Consider the following 18,262-nt stretch of genomic DNA (forward strand, 5'->3'; position numbering starts at 1 on the left):
GCTCAGTGGTTAGCACTGCTGCCTCACGGGACTAGGGTTCAATTCCACCCTCGGGTGACTGTGTGGAGTTTGCACATTCTCCCTGTGTCTGTGTGGGTTTCCTCCCACTCTCTGAAAATGTGCAGGATAGGTGGATTGGGCATGCTAAATTGCCCATAGTGTACAGGGATGTTTACATTAGGTGGGTTATGAGGGATGGGACGCTGTGAGGGTCGGTGTGAACTTCTTGGGCCGAAGGGCCTGTTTCCACGCTGTAGGGATTCTACGATGATGTATCTTACGAACAACTGAGGTCAGGCTACCCAGCCTGTAGTTTTCGGTCTTCTGCCTTCTGAAAAAGGGGTAACATGTTAGCCATTTTCCAGTATTCTGACACCCTCTCTCACAACTGACAAGTTTGAACCCCCACCTGATCTTACTATTCGGAGGGTGAAGGTTTGTTTGGGGGATGGGCTCTAGGATTAAGAGGTTGTGATCCCAGTTTTCGCCGCCAGGGGACTCTAATCCAGCACCGCCCACGTGACAACCGCACCCGCTCGCGCGCTCAGATTTGAAATCCCGAACGCTGGGCGCGTTAGAACTACAACTCCCGTCAGGCACCGCGATCCGGCTCCTGTATGATTCCAAACAGCTATCCCTCACTGTCAGGTGCGGGCCCCACATGCAGCATGGGTAATGTAGTTCGGAGCGGGATTGTGAGGGGTTTGGGTGAATTGAGCTGAGTCCCTGTGGAGGTTTTAAAACAACCTCAGTGAAGGGGGAGCTTTCTGGACTTGGGGCTGTAATTCAGTTAATGTTTGAGGAGATGGACTGTTCCTCCCTCCATCAAACACAGGAAGGCACTTACAGAGAAAACCTCCAACATTTTCTCATCAAATGTGAGTTTTTGCTGCAACGTCCGAGATATTTCTGGAGATGTTGGGTTTTCACAAGATTTTGGGACAGACCTGATAAATGTTGACATTTGTTCTTCTATTGGAGATATTACTGTCTCAATACAAAACATTTTAACACTAATTCCAGGAACATGTGTATGAGGAAGGAGTTGAAATTTTGGATTATTTTGTGTGAAACCCGCTGTAATGCTCTCTGTGATGTGGAAGTTGTGGACACAGCTTTTATAGAGACATAATCAGTGTCCAATTTCTGTTGTCGTCCCACCAGATAAAACTGAAGAAGAGAAAACACAGGTGACCATGGGCCAATTTGTTTAGCATCAGTTATTGGGAAGATATTAAACTCTGCTTTAGAGGATTTAATTGCAGAGCCTTTAGAAGTACATCTCAAGGGCAATAAGTGATGGGAACAAATATTGACCTGATGCCCACATCCCATTAGTGAATAATAAAACTGCAATTTGTGGGTCTGTACACTAGAGACCTTGGTGTTTATAATCCTATCGATCACCCTCAGTAAGTCAAATGTTTTATTTTAAATATATATTTTATTCATAATCAATAAGTACATATAAATATTCATACAGCATGGAAACAGACTCTTTGGTTCAACCCTCCATGCCAATCTTAATCCCACCTAGTTCCACCTGCCTGCTCCAGGCCCATATCTCTGCATACATTTCTTATTCATGTACTTAAACAAATGTCTTTTAAATGTTGTAACTGTACCCACATCCACCACCTCAGTTCTGTACAGTATTTACGGAGAACAAAAAATAAACAAAACATGGGATTTTGATATTTCTGAGAGCTTCTCTAGATTTGCAAAACAAAAGGCATTTTCTACTTCTGTAGGAAGCAATTTGGAAGCGCCAAGAGCGTCTGAAAACAGAACAGATCCTCATTATACTCTGGCACAAAGACCTTAAACAGTAGTCTTTCCCATTGCACCTTGGTGCATTCCTCAGCAGATTGTCCTGAACATTGGAATGTGCCAGTCTGCAATACTCAGTCCAGGTCAACTCTTTACACTGGAAGGCTAATAAGTTTCAGGCAGACTGAAGAACGCCTTAAACTCCGTTGATGGTCCTCCAGCCACAGTCAACATTTGTCTCGGTGTGCATCCCAGGGAAGAGCCCATAGAGCACAGAGTCCTGTGTCACAGAGGTGCTCAGGACAAACCTTGACAGAAACCACTGCATCTCTCTCCGTACCTTCTTTGCAAAGGCACATTCCAGAAGATGAGTGACAGTGTCTTCAACAGTGCAGCCACTTGAGGGTAATGTGTGGTGGCGCACAGAGACTGGGCATTCATGAAGAATTCGATGGGCAGTGCCTTTCTCACTACTAGTCTGGGCAGAGAACCACTCAACAAGATCCACACTCTCCTTTTCCTGCAGGCTCTCGAGGACACTACATGCTGACCACAACCTGATGGATGTGCAATCAAAGGTGTTTTTCTTCGCAAATTTTTCCACAAAGGACAGGTTGCACAGAATAGTCCCACTACTTGGAGCGTTCAGCAGCACTAAGGTCAAACCCATTCTTAGTAGGATGGGACAGGTAGAACCTCAATCATACTGACACTTGGTAGTTTGCATACTGCCGGTCTACACACAGCCACACTCAAATGTGGCCAAAAGCATCAGTGCGGCGATGGGTGCATTTTTCCCCCTTTATCTAGAGCTTTGTCCATTGTGTCCCTTCACATCTGGTCTATCTTTGACCTCCAGGTGAAGTGATGGATAGCTTAAATGACTGCAAAGGCACAAGCTCAGGGAATGGGCCTGACCTGTGCCATATATAACAACGCCAAGAGTACCTCACACCTGATGACCGCAATGACCATTTTTACCCGCAATGGAGAGGGAACTGTGCTCCCATCTCCAGAGCTTCTGCCTCACCTTGACAATATGCTTCTCTCAAGTTTTTGCACATGCTCCAGCCCCACCGAACCATATTCCCAGCACCTTCAGGTAATCTGTCCCGACAGTGAAGGAGATAAAGGATCGGTTGGCCCAGATCCCTAGAGAACATGGCCTTGCCCTTGCCTTGACTGACCTTAGCTGCCGAGGCCATTTCAAACTGGTGCAGATGCTCATGAGTCTGCACACTGACAGCAGATCTGAGCAGAAAACTGCGACATCATCCGTGTACAGGAAGCTTTGACCTGCAGGCCTGGAATAATCACCTCTCTCAGGCTCACATCTTCCCTGATGGACTCAGCAAAAGGCTCTCAACAATACACAGATAAGGCAGCAGAAAGAGGGCAGCCCTGCCTAACTCCAGATCCGATTGGAAGCTTTCTGATTCCCACCTGTTAATTGAGACTACACTAACAATGTTGGTGTAGAGCATCCATCACTCACCCCCGCAACCCTACCATACAGCACATAGGTAATCGTATCCCTGAGGATGGTGAGGATCTCAAAGATCTTCCTGCTTGGTACAGCACAAGTTTGGTTGGGGTGAATCACCAGTCCCACAGCAGACCTTACCTGGTTGGCGATGACCTTTCACAGAATTTTGTAATCTGCATTCAACATGAAATTGGTCATCAATTTCTAATTTCCTCCTTCTCCCCCTTCAACTTGTAGATGAGGGTGATGATGCCCTTACACCTAGATTGAGATGTGCTACTTGACAGAAGCATACTGTTGTACACCTCCAGAAGGTACTAGCCAATTAAGTCCCATGGAGCTGAATACAACTTGGGCAATAAGCTCCTGGGACTTTTATTTTGAAAGGTTTTGAGGGCCTTGGTCGGCTCATCTCCTGCATGCTGTTGTCTAAAACCTCTGTGACAGACGACAGGAACAACTGGGAGGCCATGTGGTCTTTGTGTCATACAGTCTGGGATAAAACGATTTGGTGATCATCAGCATGTCAGACTAAGATGACGTTACTGAGCCATCTTCTTCCTTCAGGCTGCTGTGCACAGCTCTCCCTGTGCACTTTCTGCTCCACGGTGCGGACCCTGAACCAGAAGATTATCTTGGAGTCCTCTGAGGCAAAGAGCGAAGTTTGCTGGCTCCTCACCTCTTGGAGATCCTCCTTGGCATTGACCCCCATCATCTGAAGCAGGAGTAGGTTCTGCATGCTTTTCTGGAGTTTTGACAGTTTTACCTGTCTCTGTCCCTAATGCCTTATCAATACCTTTGAGAATGAAGAACCTCTTGATGTTCTCCTTGTCCGTTTCCCACCAGTCAGCTGGAGATCAAAGAGGTCCTTCAACCTGTGTAATTCCGTTGGAGAACCACAATGTGTCTGAGGTCAAATATTTTATGTTCAGCTTCCATGTTCCTTTGCCAGCCTGCTGGTGGTCCTGTAGGTGACAGACAGCCAGCAGGAGGCATTGTTCAGAGAAGAACACCAGCTTGACGTCACTGGATCTGGATAAGAACATTTGAGACACAAACAGGAAATCTATCCTTGAGTGGATAGACCCGTCTGGCCACAACCCAGTGCTGAATCTTGCAGTTTGGCAGCTTTAATCGTTCCCATCAGCAATCTGCACGTGGCATCCAGTTTGCCGTCAGCCCCTCAGGATGGTCCAGCCGCACCGATGATGCAGTTGAAGTCCCCGGCCAGAATGAACAGCCTGGTCTTGGCCAGCAGCACTGGGAGCTACAGAAAGACAGCCAGCTGTTCACTCTTTACCACGAGGGTATACCTGTTAATTAATCTCAGGGGAGTGTTTCTCTCCATGACCTCTACTATGAGGAGGCACCCGTCCATCACCTCCTTAACCTTGGAGACGGTGAAGTTACCTCCTTGCAGCAGAATACCCAGGCTTGGAAGAACGACGATCGTTAGCCCCGACCAATTGAAGGCCCGTGAGCCCACAAGCTCAACCATTTCCTGTAGTTGCTTAGGTGTGGAATCCCACCTCCTGCAGAAACAGGAGATCTGTTTAGATGTTGGCCAGGGGGAGGCGATGGTAGAGTGGTATTATCGCTGGACTGTTAATCCAGAGACTCAGATAAAGTTCTGGGGACCCAGTTCAAATCCTGCCACAGCAGATGATGGAATTTGAATTCAATAAAATATCTGGAATTAAGAATCTAATGATGACCATGAAGCCATTGCTGATTGTCGGAAAAACCCATCTGGTTCACTAATGTCCTTTAGGGAAGGAAACTGCCATCCTTACTTGGTCTGGCCTACATGTGACTCCAGACCCGCAGCAATGTGGTTGACTCTTAACTGCCCTCTGGCCAATTAGGGATGGGCAATAAGCTGCCTAGCCAGCGACGCCCTCATCCCACGAATGAATAAGGGAGCCAACACGGAAACGCAATGCCTGGTGCTATTGGTCAGGGAAGCCAATGTGGAGACACAATGCATGGTGGCTTCTATGCTCCGCATGTTTATGCTGGCAGTTTTCAAACCCATGTTTCAATTTTTTTTAAGATTACTACGCTGTCCATGAAAGATTTAAACCTGGTCCTGTCACTGAGCGAGCTCCTGCATCCCATGGTATGGATGAACTGTTGCCTGTCACAGAGCTGAGGAAGTTGTCCAGTGGCTGGGATACTTCCTCCATTGTTGTGTTTATATTTTCCAGTTCACATGAAATGTAATGTTTCCCAAAGAGAGAAAGACTTGCATTTATATATCAACTTTCATAAATGTATGGTGTTTGAAAACACTCAAAACACACTGATGTAATTTTTTAGCTGTACTCACTATTATGGCACAGGAAGATAGCAGCTAATGTGCACAGCAAGCTCCCACAAAGAGCAATATGATAATATCCAAGTATGTAGCATATGCAGGGTAGTTTGATCTTAGTAGGATAATAGGTCGGCACAACATTGTGGGCCGAAGGGCCTGTACTGTGCTGGTACTGTTCTATGTTCTAATCTGTTTTGGTGATACTGAATATGCCATCCATATTGTCCTAATATCAGGGATAACTCCCTTGCTCTTTTATAAAGCAGCGGCTTGGGGTCTTTTACATTTATCTTGATGGCAGATGAGACTGTGTTTTAACTTATCTTCAACATGGTACCTCTAAAATTGCAGCACTCTTTCAGTATTGTGCAAGAATTTGGACCTTTTGGGCTGCTGGTATCTGTAATTGGTTTACTTTTGTAATTCACAATCTAAGTTTGAGTTTGATTTCTTGTTATCCCATGTACCGAGATACAATGAAAACTGTTGTTTCACGTGATATAAAAAATGCATCAGCGTAGCAGAATGCAGTATTATAGCTGCAGAGAAGGTGCAGAGAGAAAGATCAGAATTAACATTTGACAGATCCATTTAAAAGTCTGATAACAGTGGGGAAGAAGCTATTCTTATATCTGTTACATCTTCTACCCAACAGAAGAAGGTAGAAGAGAATATAACGGGGTGGGAGCGGACTTTGATTTTGTTGGTTGCTTTCCGAAGGCAGCGTGAAGTATAGATGGAGTCAATGGATGGAAGGCTGGTTTGGGTGATGGACAGGGCTATGTTTACGATTCTCTACAGTTTCTTGCAGTCTTGGAAACAGCAGTTGCCATAGCATGCTGTGATGCGTCCAGATAGGATGCTTTCTATGGTGCATCTATAAAAATTGGTAAGAGTTATTGTGGACAGGCTGAATTTCCTTAGCCTCCTGAGGAAGTAGAGGCATTGTTGGTCTTTCTTGACTGTTACATCACAGTTCTGCATGAGTGACATACCGCACAGAAGTGATAGAAACAGTCGGAAGGAACAAAGCACAGTAGGATTTACTATTGAAGAACAGTAAATAGACTTAACAAAAGACAAAGTAGACAGCATGGATTAATCTTCAAATGCAGGTCCTCTGAGTTTCTGACAGCACAGGCAAAATCTTTGTCCTCTTCCTGATTTGAACTGTGTGTCAGGAAGACTTTTTGTTCAATCTGTGATTCTTTTTTTATTCACTCATGGGATGTGGGCATCACTGGCTAGGCTAGCATTTATTTTCCATCCCTAAATTCCCTGCTTGAGTTGGTGGCAGCTGTCTTCTTGAACCGTAGCAGTCTTACATGTAGGGACACACAGTGCTTTTAAGGAGATGATTCCAGGATTTTCACCAAGCAACAGTAAAGGAATGGCAATAAAGTTCCATGTCAGGATGGTGTGTGGCTTGGTGGGAAACTACAGGTGGTGCCTTCCATGTCTCCATTGACCTTGTCCTACTTGGTGATAGAGATCACAGGTTTGGAAGGTGTCACTGCAGAGTGATGGGGATGACTGTACCAATCTTGACATTTCTATGTTTATCATTCATTCGGAGTGTTTCTGTGCCATATTTGGATATGAGTTGTAATAATCCATTCTGTTGGTTAACAGTGAGTTGCCAGCATGATCTCATCCAGATGGCTCATCCACATGACCACCAGCTGAAAACAGATGTTCATTCCTCGTTCTCAATACTATCTAGATGTTCATGGAATCATCGAACCCATACAGTGCAGAAATAGAAACAGAGGAAGACAGGAATTAGGAGCGGGAGAGGGTCATTTGAGCCTGCTCTGCCATTTTACATGATCATGGCTGATCTTATCCTGGTGTCAACTCCACTTTCGTGCCTGCTCCCAATAGCCTTTTATTCTGCTTTCCATCGTAAAAAATATCTATTTCTTTCTTGAATCTGTTGATTGATTCTGCCTCCACTGCACTCTAGGGCAGTGAGTTCTGAAGTTCCCAACCCTCTAAAAGAGTAGTTTCTCTTCATCTCAGTTTTGAACCTATCTCCTCTCACTCTATATCTGTGGCCTCATGTTCTACACTGACCCACAATGGGAGCATCTGTTAAATGTCCACTTTATTAATCCCCTTTAGTATTTTGTATACCTCAATCAGATACCCCCTCATTCATCTGAACTCCAGGGAGTACAAGCCCAAGCTATTCAATTGCTCCTCGTACAATAGTCCTTTCATCCCTGGAATCAGTCCAGTGAACCTCCTCTGAACTGTCTCCAGTGTCACCACATCCTTCCTCAAGTATGGAGACCCAAATTGAACACGATACACCAGGTGTGTTTTCACCAATGCCTCAGCACCACTTCTTTACTTTTATAATCCAGTCCTTTTGCAATAAATGCCAAGATTCCACTTGCCTTTCTTATTATATGCTGTACTTGCATGCCCACTTTCTGCGATTCTGCACAAGGATGCCCAGATCCCTCTGCACTGACGCACTTTAAATCTACTTCCCATTTAAATAATAGTTTGCCCTTTTGTTTCTCCAACCAAAATAAATAATCTCATATTTATCCACATTAAACTACATCTGCCAGTTTCTGGCCCATTCTGCTCGTCTACGAATATTTATCTGTCAATTCAATCTGTCAATGCTTGCAGATTATTTATATAGATTGTAAATAGTTGAGGTCTGAAAACAGAACCATATGGCGCCCCACCAGTTATAGTTCGCCGTCCAGAGAAGGACCCATTTATTCCAACCCACTACTTTCTGTTAGTCAGCCAATCCTCCATCCAAGCCAATACTCTACACTTAACCTCTGGGATCTAACCTTCTGTATCAGTTTCTAACGCAGCATCTTGTCAAATACTTTCTGGAAATCTAGATATACCACATCCACCAAATTCCCATTATTGACCTTGTTGGTTACATCCTCAAAGAACTCCAGCTAGTTTGTCAAGCACAATTTGCCCTTCATGAACCATGCTGACACTAATGAATTGAGCTTTGTTTTTCTAACTGTTCGGTTATCTCCTCCTTTATGATGGACTCGAACAACTACCCCACCACAGAAGTCAAACTAACTGTTCTATAGTTTCCACTTTTTGTGCTTCCAATAAATTGATACTTTTCCAGAATCCAGGGAATTTTGGAATATCATAACTAATACATCTATTATCTCTGCTGCCACCTCCTTTAATACCATAGGGTGCAGGCCACAAACCCCAGGGACTTCTCTCCCTTAATCTAACCTAATCAATTTACTTAATACCTTCTCCCTAGTTAAAATAATTTCAGAAAGTCCCTCTGTAGTAAAACAAAAGAAGCCATTCGGCCCATTAAGTCTGCACTGATCCCCCCCAACCCCCAAAGTTCATCCCACCCAGACTTAGATCCCCACTCTATCCCTGTAATCCTGAATTTGCCATAACTAACCCACCTAGCCTGCACATCCCAAGACACTATGAGGCAATTTACCTTGGCCAAACCACCTAACCTGCACATCTTTGCACTGTGGGAGGAAGCCAGAGCGTCCAGAGGAAATGCACACAGACATGGGGAGAATATACAAACTCCACACAGACGGTCACCCAAGGCTGGAATCAAACCAAGGTGCCTGGCACAGCAAGGCAGCAGTGCTAACCTGCCTGCCATGCATAAAAAAATTGTGCTGCTTCGTTATAAGAATATCTAGCCATTTGGTGTCTTCAAACTGTTTTCACACACGCATTGGACTTCCTCTTCTGAATTGTTGTCAAACACGTCGGAGGACACACATCCCACACTGATGCTGTCAGTTTGAAAGCCTCTGAGATGAAGAATGCTATTCCCACACTAGAAATCTCTGTCAAACATTTACCAGGGGAACTGAGGCAGCAGCTGCAATAAGTGAGGATTTGTTCAGATGGGGACAATGACAAGCTTAAATCCCCACCTGATCTGCTGTTCAAAGTAACCTCCATTTCACTGGACAGTTTCCTAAGCTTCAGGAAACTCCTAGCAGGCCAAGCAGCATCAGAGGAGCAGGAAAGCTGACGTTTTGGGTCGGGACCCTTCTTCAGAAATGGGGGAGGGGAAGGGGGCTCTGAAATAAATAGATGGGGGGGTCGGGCTGGGGAACGTAGGTGGGATGGTGATAGGTGAGAGCAGGTAGGTAGTGGTGGGGATTGGTCAGTGAGGTGGGAGGAGCGGGTATGTGGGAGAGAAGATGGACAGGTCAAGGAGGAGGGGTGAGAGGGAGAGTTGGTCGAGGGATGAGGCCGGCGGTGGGGAGAGTTTGAAGCTAGTAAAGTCCACATTGAGACCATTGGGTTTTAGGCTCCCAAGGCGGAATGAGGTGCTGCTCCTCCAGTTTCCGGGTGCCGTCATTGTGACACTAGAGGAGGCATAGATTGGACATGTCGTACAGGAAGTGGGAGGGGCATTTGAAGTGGTTCTTGACTGGAAGGTGTTGTCGTTTGTCACGAACAGCGTGCAGGTGCTCTACAAAGTGGTCTCCGAGCCTCCGCTTGGTCTCCCCGATGTAGAGGAGGCCACATCGGGAACAGCAGATGCAATAGACCACATTAGCGGATGTGCACGTGAACATCTGTCTGATGTGGAAGGTTTTTTTGCAGCCTGGGATGGAGGTGAGGGGGAGGTGTAGGGGCCGGTGTAGCACCTCTTGCGGTTGCAGGGAAAGGTGCCAGGGGTGATGGCGCTATTGGGAAGTGTGGAGCAGACAAGGGAGTCGCAGAGAGAGCAGTCCCTCTGGAAGGCAGCTAAGGGTGGGGAGGGAAATATATCCTTCGTAGTGGGGTCAGATTGCAGGTGGTGGAAGTGGCAGAAAATTACGCGTTGAATCCAGAAGTTAATGGGGTGATACGTGAGGACAAGGGGGATTCTGTCTCTGTTTTTACTGCGGGGAGGGGGTGTGAGGGCAGCGGTGTGGGAAATGCAAGAGATGCAGTTGAGGGCTTCCTGAAGGGGGGAAGTTGCGGTTCTTGAAATACGAGGACATCGGGATATTTGGGAGTGGAACACCTCATCTTGGAAGCAGATGCGGTGGAGGCAGAGGAATTGGGAGTAGGAGATCACATTCTTGCAGGAAGGTGGGTGAGAGGAGGTGTAGTCTCGGTAGCTGTGGGAGTCGGTGGGCTTGAAACGGATATCAGTTTTGAGGTGGTCACCAGAGATGGAGACAGAGAGGTCCAGGAAGAAAGAGGATTCAGAGATGATCCAGGTGAACTTGAGGTTGGGGTGGAACGTATTAGTAAAGTTGATGAACTGTTCGAGCTCCTCATGGGAGCACGAGGCGGTGTCAATACAGTCATCAATGTAGCAGAGGAAGAGATGGGAGATAGTGCAAGTGTAGTGGTGGAAGAGGGACTGTTACATGAATCTGACAAAGAAGCAAGCATAGCTTGAGCCCATGCAGGTTCCCACGGCCACCCCCTTATTCTGTAGGAATTTGAGGAGTTGAAAGAGAAGTTTTAAGGGAACTGGAGGAGCAGTGCCTCATATTCCACCTTGGGAGCCAACAAACTAATGGTCTCAATGTGGACTTTCCTAGCTTCAAAATCTCCTCACCCCCGGCCTCATCCCAAGACCAAGTCTCCCTCTCATCCCCGCCTCCTTGACCTGTCCGTCTTCTCTCCCACATATCCGCTCCTCCCACCCCACTGACCAATCCCCACCACTACCTACCTGCACTCACCTATCACCATCCCACCTACCTTCCCCAGCCCAACCCCCCCTCTCTATTTATTTGAGAGCCCCCTTCTCCTCCCCCATTTCTGAAGAAGGGTCCCGACCTGAAATGCCAACTTTACTGCTCCTCTGATGCTGCCTGGCCTGCTGGTTCCTCCACCTCCACACTGTGTTATCTCAGACCCTAGCATTGGCAGTTCTGACTATCTCTCAGGAAACTCATGTTGCTGCAGAAATATTTGGATTGACTGTGAGAGACGTCAATCAGAGAGCCCACCCACTCTGCCCAGTCTCTCCTCTTCCTCTTCCAGAGCTGGTTCACTTCCTATAGGGACTGAAAACCAAGTGAGGAGATGGTGAGTGAAGAGCAGCTTTTATACAAATTGTATCATAATATCCACACCAATCTTCAGGCAGTCTGACAATCCTGTGGGCAATCAGGGGTGGAAATGCCCCTTATGCTGTGTGAGAAGATCCAGCTAGGAGAGCTGTTTGCTCGGTGCTTCATGCTGAACTGTTTGAATGGAGCTGTATGTTGGATATTGAGTGTATTTATTGGAAGTATTTCCTTTCTGATTTCCAGGCTGAGAATTGTTGATGGCTCATTCCTGAGTTTGAGAAGGTGTGGTGTAATTATCTGGGAGTGCAGAGTGTCTGAAGAGTTTTACTGATTTCCAAATGTTGAGTTCTGTTCAGTTTGGGAGCTGATTGTTGTGCAGTGGACTGTGAATTGTCTCTGGAGCAAAATCCTGCGATTTCCTTACTAGCTGCATTTTAGGTTTAACATCCACAGCAGCCCTTCTCTCCCAAGCTTCATGCCACACAGGGATACTTCAGCATCACTTTCTGAAGGTGAGTTATAAATGGGCAACAGTGCTGATCTTGTCAATGATAGCCACATTCTGTGAAACTGTGATTAAAACTGGGAAATCAGCTGTTCGCAAAGGAGGAGAGGGAGTTGGTGAAAATCATGTTTTCTTTTCCTGTTTTACAGAAGAATTGCACAGTACTATATCAGAGAATACAAAGAGAATAGACACCACAGATAGATCCTGACCATCAGCCAAGGAACAACTGCACAACCGTGGGAAGACAGTCAGTCCCTTCACAGCATTGCTTAACACAGAGAAGGTTGGGCAGTGAAACCATCAGCTGGAAATCAGGCGGGTCAGGGGACCTTTGACATATCATCAGATCTGAAACTGGTCAGTGGTGTGGAGCCTTCAACACAACCAACCTTTCTGAAGGTTCGGCTGTGGATGATCAGTCAGGATGAGGCTAGGAAGAACTGTTGAGTGGCTTCAAGTGTGGTAAGAGCTTCAATCATTTTCATGAAGCAGTGACTCATTCCTACAAGTGAGCAGCTGTTCAAGTGTGAGGTGTGTAGGCTGAAAGGCTGTCTTAACACATAATGTGCATTTGTTATAAATCTACTAAAACAAAACTGGTTATATAATAGTGGATAGTCTCAACTGCGAGTGAGCTTTTGCAAAGTCACTTCCATTCATGAAACACTAATGCACTCATTCTGGGGAGAACTAGTTCAAATCTGGGATATGTAACCAAGATTTCCCATGATCATTCCCATGAATGACCAACACATTCACATGGGGATAAAACATTCACGTGAGGTATGTGACAAATCATTCTCATTGTCATCAATCCTCCTCAGGTACCAAATCATTCACACAGGGAAGAAGCCAGTCATGTGCAGACAGTGTGGTAAATCATTCTCCCAGTCATCAAAACTCCACATACACCAACTTGTCCACACAGGGGAGAAACCATGGGGTTTGTGACGAATCATTTTCGCAATCAGGATACCTCCATATATATCAATATATCCATGCAGGGGAGAAACCCTTCCATTGTGAGGTGTGTGACAGATCATTCTCCCATTCAGGATATCTGCACAAACACTAATGTGTCCACAGGGGAGAGAAACCCTTCCCATGTCGAGTGTGTGACAAATCATTCTCATAGTCAGTTTAGCTCTACATACACCATTGTATTCACTTAGGGGAGAAATTGTTTAAATGTGAGGTGTTTGACAGATCATTCCCCACATCATCGAAACTCCTGCTCCATTAGAGGATTCAAATAGGGGACATTCAGGTGTGAGTTGTACCACAAATCATTCACACAGGCAGGAACCCTCCACACACACCAGCATATTCACACAGCAGAGAAATTGTTTCAATGTGAGGTGCCTGTTAAATGATTCTCACAATCAGGAATCCTTCGCATACACTAACGCAGCGGTGGGGAACCTTTTTACATTGGAAGGCCACATTTTATTTAACTGAGATTCTATTAGGCTGCATGCTGAGAATTTAACATATACAACAAAATGTCATATTTTTGTCGACAGATTTACTCATTTTAATTAAAGCCTGCTATTATATGAGGACTTTAAACAAAATAAGAATTCAGCAAAGATACGTTTATTTGTTTTGCAGAGTTGACAATAGAACTAGTAATAACTGAAACATCTAGACAAAAAACCATTTAATGACTTTTTTGTGATTGCTTATTGCAAGATAGGAATCAGATATTTGCTTCCAACCTCGTTGACCGTAGCTTTAATTGGTCCTCCAGGTGAATATCCATCATCTGAGATCTCAAGCACATTTTAATTTGTGTCACACATGAAAATGTTGATTCACAAAAGTAGATTGTGCCTAAACAAGACAGCATTCGACGAGCATGTTGATGTAGACATGGGTATTCAACAGCACTTTTCCATATTTCAATGGGATCCTTCTTAGCATCAAATAGAGACTTCAGAATATTATCTTCTGAGAGCTCAATCAGTTCCATCTGTAAGTCATCAGGTGTTTTGGAGACATCAAACAGGTGTGGTTGAAAAGCTAGTTTCTCAAAATCTGCAAACCTTTCATTGTATTCTTCAATCAGGGAGTCTAGAACAACTGTGTATTCTTTCACGTTGTATTTCCTTAATGATTTGCTTGTATCCTGTTCATTAATTACCTTTGCCAATTCAGGAAAGTGTTCAGCTGAAGGTTCTGATTGGGTAAGGAGAGTTTTGATAAAGGTCAGCTTTTTCCGAAATACCTGGATTTTTAGCCACATATCATGTATAGATTTAGTTTTACCTTGCAAAAAAAAACCGATCATTTTGCTTTGACATTATATCACAAAAAAATGCAGCATTTCTGCAGAAATCCTGTTTTGACAATTCACATGGTTCATTCAGGTCCTCAAAAAATCTTGTGATTTGTTTTTGCAAAGGTAAAATTTTTACAAGTATTTGTCCTTGTGACAACCAGCGCACTTTAGAATGATATGGCAGATCCTCACTGAATATTTCATCATCAAGCTGAACATTTGCGAAATTGATGATGCTGTGATGCATTTGCTTGAATGTAGTTTACAATACCTATAACTTTATTTAATATGTCACTTAAAACAGTAGATTTGGCACAGAGATTCTGTTTTGCTTCAGGCATTTTTCTTTGTAGATAGCAAAGATCAATTCCATGTGCCCTCGCTTTAAAGGTACCCAAAACCAGTAACTCCTTGTGGCAATAAAAATCCGCAGTTATTGCACAAATAAAAAATAACACCTGCGCTGAGTCAGTAACGTCAGTGGATTCATCCAAGGCAATCGAACAATGAATGTCTTCTCTTTGGCATATTGTATGAAGTTATTCTGTTACATTGAGGGCTAATTCATGTTGCCAATCAGTTATGGTCCTTCTTGAAAGAGGTGGTTGTTTGTACTTATTAACCTTATCTGAATCTAAACTTCCTACAATTTCAACAATGCATTCTTTTATAACTTCCACATAGCTAAATGGATTACCTCTTCTGCCAAGTATTCGAGTGCTATTTTATAAGTTTCTTCAGTGATGTCAGTCCCTTGTCCTGATATCGTTTTAAATACTTGCTGCTGCTGCTTTTGATCTTTCATTTTCTTAAGTGCAGACTTTAGGGGTTCTCCTTCCAGTTTAGCATATTTGTGGTCCTTATGAGTTGCATAATGCTGATATGCTTTGTGTTTCTTCGCTGTTGCAATTATGGTGTGGCAGAGCAAACACATCATTTTATCTTTCACAGCAACTACATAATATTGCAATTCCCATTCTTCATTGAATACCCTGTTCTCTTCCTTTAATGTTCTTTTCTTAGATTTTGGCATGACTGGGTTACCAGTAAAAATTTTTAAAAATGGTACACAGATTTCAAAAGGTGGATTTAGTATTTGCGGACAAATAGGCAGAAGGCCGCAACTAGTACCCAAAAGGCCCATGTGAGGTGTGTGACAAATCATTCTCACGGTCACGAAGCCTCCACACACACCAACACGCAGAAGAAAAAGTGAGAGATTTGTGATAACTCATTCCCAACTGTTGTGAAGTTGGCTAAGAGTGCTTGTGGATTGAGAGGCAAGAAGTTAGAATTTGGTGTTTGTAAAATGCTAGAGGGGAAAGCATTGCATGGTCCCTTTAAAGATGATATGCTTTTTCTGTGCATAGAGATTCAAATTGAATGTCTGTGAGCAGCAGCTTGAAAGTTTGCATGCATACAGAGATGACCCGAATTGAAACATTTGTTTCAAAAGGCCGTACAGTTAGCAGGCCAAGCAGTGGTATTTTATTTTACCAAGACACTAGGCTTTTGAATTTAGCCAATCAATTTGAACCAGGCACTTAGATACCAAAACCTATTAGATTTAAGTATGATGGTTTTGACAGCATAGGACCAATCCTATTGTAAGAAATATTGATAAGTCATCAAGGGTATAAAAAGAAGGGGACAGTTGGAGAAAGTCCAGAGCTAGCTGCCATCTGCCAGAGCTAATGTCCCTCAGCTTTCGAGAGAATTGCCGGCTCTCGCATTCTTCTCTGTCTTAAGGAAAGCACCATCTAAATACCAGTGGTACCAATGGCACAACTAGTTAATATTTCTGACAGAAGAATCAACAGAAAAGGTGCAGAACATTCCAGAAGACATGTAATCTGGCTGTAATTTCGAGAGACGAAATACTTTCTTTTACATAGGTGGGATTTCTATTTATTGGAACAGCATGCCATTAGAATCTTGCTTTATTCGGGCGTAGTTATCAGTTAGAAGGGGTTTTTCGGTTTGTTAATACTTCAGTTAATTTGTTCACTGTTAGAGTTAGTTAAGTAAATTGTTACTTGTTGATTTTAAAGTGAGTGTCAGGAATTTATTTTATTTCACCACTTGAAGTTGCTGAAAGGCAGGTTACACCATGTTTCACACTCCTTTTAGAAATTATGAGGTGAGGTGCTCCTTTTTTGGTGCTTTGGTTTTAGTTCTCAGAGTAGGGGGTCAACCTCCACTTTATAACACATTGAGGGCTCATCGTCTGGGATTTGGACAGATCCAGACAAATTTGGATAGATTCGAACAGATTTAGGTATAAAAGGCCCCAGCAGATTTAAACAGACTTGGGGGCTAGTGTCCTAGATCTTTAAATAGAACTTAAGTGAGAAGTAGAAAATCTGTTTAATTTCGGTGACATGTTGATTAAATCAAAAGTGGGGAAATGGCTCATAACATTACTAAAGAGGTTCAGGGGCTCAAAGATGCTTCCCAAATTTGCTAAGAAAATTTAGAAAGACAGAAAAAGGTGACGCTTTTTGAATTAGCAAACAGGCTAAAATTGAGTTTAACTAGAAATAATAAGAAAGCTGAAATTGTAGCAGAGTTAGCCAAGCATTTAGATATTTCAGTGAAACAGTCAAATGCAGTGGAGTTAGAAAAAGTATAAAATTGCAAATGAGACAACTGGAGTTAGAGGACAAAGAAAGGAAAAGAAGGTTCTTAGCTGAGCAAAAAGATTCGCTCTGGCAGAAGGAAAAAAAAAGAAAAGGATAGCCATGGCAGAAGAACAAAAACAGTTTGAATTACAGTTAAAAGCAGAGGAAAAAGAAAGAGAGAGAAGAGAGGGAGAAAGAGAGAAAGTTTGAACTTCAGAAGTTGGCAATTAGACAGAAAAGTCAGCGTAACAGGATGGAGATGAAGGTAGAAGGTGGGCATAGTGAGGAGGATAGTGACGATGAGCAATCGTAGCCAAAGGCCTGATAGGGATATATACACAGTTAAAAGCAGAGGAAGGAGAATAGGATGGAATTGCCCTAGCAGAACAAAAAGTAAAAGAAAGGATGGCTGAAGAGAAGGAAAGGGAAAGAATGTTCGAGTTGGAAAAGCTGAAGTTGGAACTTGAAGCAAAAAGACTTCAGATGACAGAAGTAGAAGTACAGGATGGAAGTGATGATGAGCAAACTCATTGTAGCTCACAGTCTGGTAGGGATATATACAAATATTCCCAAACATTACCAAAATTCGATGAAAAAAGATGTAGAAGTCTTTCTCGTTTCCTTTGAGAAATTGTCTAAACAGATGAACTGTTTATCTGAACCCAGAGACTGTGTGAGTAATGTTAATTTAGACCAAGTTGGTAGGTAGGGCTAGTGAACTGTTTCCAGCACTGTCAGAGGAGGAGTCAGGAGAATATGAAGAAGTAAAACAGGCTATTTTGAGTGCCTACAAATTGGGAGCAGAAGCATGTAGACAATGGTTTGGAAATGTAAGAAAGGAACCAGGTCAAACTTATGTCAAGTTTGAAAGAATTAAACAGAGCAACTTTGGTAGATGGATGAGAGCATTTAAGATAGAAAAGACATATGATGCTCGAAGAGATATTATTTTGCTGAAGGAGTTTAAAAACTCACTTCCAGAACTGCTAAGAATTCATATTGAGGAACGACGAGAGCTGCAGAGATGGCGGATGAATACGCATTGGTGCATAAATCGAAATCTTGCTTCCGACAGCAGTTTCATTCCCTGAGGGATAGAAATTGGGAAAGAGGGAGATCCTTCAATGACAAACAAAAGTAGATCACACTGGGAATAGTGTATAGTGTACCACATGTGAAAAAAGAAACCCAAGAAGGTGGAAAAGAGGTGGAAGACCTCAGGTAGTTTCAGTGCAATAAGGTGGGATGCAGAAAGTCACAGT

General features: G+C 43.7%; 1 protein-coding gene across 4 annotated transcripts in view; it reads left to right on the forward strand.

Moving 5' to 3' along the window:
* Positions 1 to 792: 792 nt before the first annotated feature.
* LOC109918058 (zinc finger protein 271-like) overlaps positions 793 to 18,262 on the forward strand; it is a 39,629-nt gene continuing 22,159 nt past the window's right edge. The window contains exons 1-3 of one of the 4 annotated variants that reach the window (XM_048616790.1): positions 11,585 to 11,606; positions 11,834 to 12,102; positions 12,245 to 12,560. The gene's annotated coding sequence lies outside the window, so the exon portion shown is untranslated. Of the gene's footprint in view, positions 879 to 11,561; positions 11,607 to 11,833; positions 12,103 to 12,244; positions 12,561 to 18,262 lie in introns of those variants that run through there. The other 3 variants (XM_048616789.1, XM_048616791.1, XM_048616794.1) reach the window with 3 other exon arrangements.

This window comes from Rhincodon typus, chromosome 35 (genome assembly GCF_021869965.1).
Source record: "Rhincodon typus isolate 14 chromosome 35, sRhiTyp1.1, whole genome shotgun sequence".
NCBI lineage: Eukaryota > Metazoa > Chordata > Chondrichthyes > Orectolobiformes > Rhincodontidae > Rhincodon > Rhincodon typus.